Here is a 3,190-nt window from a genome sequence, read left to right on the forward strand (position 1 = left end):
CACAAGGAGGCTCTCCCTAAGATGATAAAGGCATTTTTACCAAAAGAAGATAGCAGCTCTGTAAGTTCATGCTATAGCATTTTCAGTGAATCAATGTTTAATTATGATTATAACTCTGTAACTGATATGACTTATGTGATAGGAAGAATGGTGGTTTGGAGATGAAGAAGGGAGGCTATGACAAACAGAAATTTTAAGAGAGGGTAAATGAAGTTCATTGTTATTGAGAAGTCACAGTAATTTATATTAATAGGAAAAACGTTCTTGAAATTTAAAGAAAAAATGTGAAACTAAATAAAACGTTGCAAAAATTGAGTTCCAACATCTTGACCCTGTGTGGTTTAATACTCTCTAGTAAAGTCAAATACAGGAAATCCTTGCTTTGCATGGCCCCAATTAGTGTGATTTTGAATAAATTTTTTTTCACTTAAAATATTTTTTAGTCCTCATGTGTGGAAGGCACTGTGGGGAGTGAGATAAGATGGGGTTATGGTATAAATTTTGCCCCTAAAGGAAGGAATTTTAGAATGAAGAAAGGAGATGGGGAATATACAAAGGGATTATAATGTAAGTTAAATATGATTTTCTTTAATGATAAGAATTAATATTTACTATCAGCTACGTGCCAGGCTCTGGGCTAAATACTTTCCACGATTTAACTTATCTATCTTTCACAACCACTGGGTACCTCCTTTTTCAAAACAAACAAACATAAGATGTGACTTAAAGATGGTAAATGATTTGTCCAAGGTAACACAGCTAGAAAGCTGTGCTCTTAACCATTGTGCCCTGTTGACTTGTCTAAATGTGATAAATATCAAGACGAAGGTGTAACTGGAAGGCAAGAGTCTGCTTCTACTTAGGAGAAGGGAAATTAAGGGAGGCTTCTTGGAGGAAGTGGCCTCACTAGTGGCATTTGACTCTACTATATGCAGAATTACTTGGATTCAGGGAGAGGACATTCAAAGAGGTTTTAGTATAAACAGAGGCAGGGTGTTAAAAAAAACTTAAGAGTGCATTTAGGGAGGACAAGAAGTTTGTGCTTGGCTGAAATTGGAGGATAAAAAAATGTACAAATAAGCTTAGAAGGAAAATTTGAGGTAAGATCACACAAGAAGGCTTAAATGCCAGGCAAAATAGTTTGAACTTTGTTGAAATCAATCAATAGTACCTATTGAAACTTTTGAGCAGAGAGGTGGAATGAGGAAGGGCTGTGTCTTGCAATGAATACACTGGCCAACTATGCAAAGGGTGGATTTGATCAGGACAGTCTGGTCAGAGAGACCAATTAGGAGTCCTGAAAAGGGCATTGGCAGTGAAATGGAAAGGCATGAAATGAGAGGCAGAATGGATGGCATTTGTGATGACTGTGGCAGGGGAGGGTCCAAGAAAAGGGAGGGTGGAATAAAAGATAACTCAACCTGGTGAGAAGTCTAGATAATTCTGTATTTTCTTCCAATTTACACTTTGTTTACGCTTTAACATTTATCTTTGATCCTCAGACAGAAGTCAAATCGGAATTTTATTGCAGAATTCTTTTGTGAGATTCAGTGAATGCCACTGTAACAAAGCTACTTAAATTATGAGCTGTAAAGCTTCACGTCTCTTTTCCCAGTGAAAATCTCATTAGCCTACCATTTGAAAAGTAGCACATGCAAATCTGACTTTGTTTGGCTTGTACGATTTGATCCCCTTAAAGTGATAGTTTTTTAGGAGTGTGGCAGGTAGCCTGAAATTTCAATTAGATAAGCTAGAGGTTTACCTGTTGGAAGAGAGAGAGATTATCTTCCTGTTGCTAGGTGATGGGTCTCTGAAGCAATAGTTCAGTCTTAAAGGAACAGGGCTATTTTTAAGTTCCTTTTCTTTTGAAAACAAAGATCAATTTAAAACTAACCCCAAACGCTCTGCTCGAGTTGTACACAGAATAAGACAGCCTGCCTGCTGTAGATCCACCAAACCTTCCATCCACCCCAAATTTTCATGGAGAAGCCTCCTTTACTGTAACTATAGGGGATGGGCAACATGACTAGGATTAATGCTGGGAGCCGTCCTCATTGCTTTGTATGCATTGTTGCTTCCTAATTTTACAATATAGGTACTATTTTTTCTTCCCCTTAACGATAGTGTGACAGTTAATTTTATGTGTTGACTTGGCTAGACTATGGTACCCAGCTGTTTTGTCAAACACAGTCTACATATCGCTGAGAAGGTATTTTGTGGATGTGATTGACATTTAAATTAGTACACTTCGAGTAAAGCAAATTACTCTCCATCATGAGGGTGGGCCTTATCCAACCAGTTGAATTGAATCTTAAGAGCAAAGATTGAGGTTCCTTGAGGAAGCAGAAACTTTCCTCAACACTGTAACATAGAAACCCTGCCTTGAGTTTCCAGCATGCTGCCCTGTGGAACTCAAATTCAAGACTTGCAACATCAACTCTTATCCTCACTTCTCATCTGCCAGACTGTCCTGCAGATTTCAGACTTGCCAGCTCCCGCAACTGTGTGAGCCAATTTTTTAAAAGACATCAATCTCTCTTTCTCTCTCTCCGTTTCTTTTTTTCTCTCTAGAGCTATCTGTATCTCTATCTACCTACTTATCTATCTACTATTAGTTCTGTTTCTCTGAAGATCCCTGACTAATACAGATGGAGAAACTGAGGCCTGCACAGGCCATTTTGTTCAAGGAAACACAGCTAAAAAATGGCGGAAGCAGTACCTGAAGGGATTCTGTTTGCAAGAGCCTAGTCTCCTAACAGCTAGACTAAGCTACCTCGTGCACACGGATAGAGGGTGACTAGTGGCAATTATATTCTATATCCAAAGCCCAGATAAGGAACATTTATTAAAGGAATTTTAAATTCCAAACAAGGAGACGTAGATACTAGAAGAGACTCTGCTGGCCTTCTTCACCTGATTACGCCTCTTCTTGTCTTTGAGGCAGGAGCACCAACCTAAGTCTGCCCAGGAGGTTTAGTTGCCTCTTTTTCCTGAGCTGCTTATTTGACCAAGTTCCCATGGATTCTGCATCTCCAATTCCCTACAAATGGTTCTAACAGTGACTTTTGGCTGAAGAAAGAAGACAGTTTGTATTTGAGTCCTGAGATAGGGATATTCACAATAGTATCACAAATATATTTATCTTCTTTTAAAACACAGTGGCTTGGTCTCCTTGGAGATCAGGGCTATA

Source organism: Macaca thibetana, chromosome 18 (genome assembly GCF_024542745.1).
Source record: "Macaca thibetana thibetana isolate TM-01 chromosome 18, ASM2454274v1, whole genome shotgun sequence".
NCBI lineage: Eukaryota > Metazoa > Chordata > Mammalia > Primates > Cercopithecidae > Macaca > Macaca thibetana.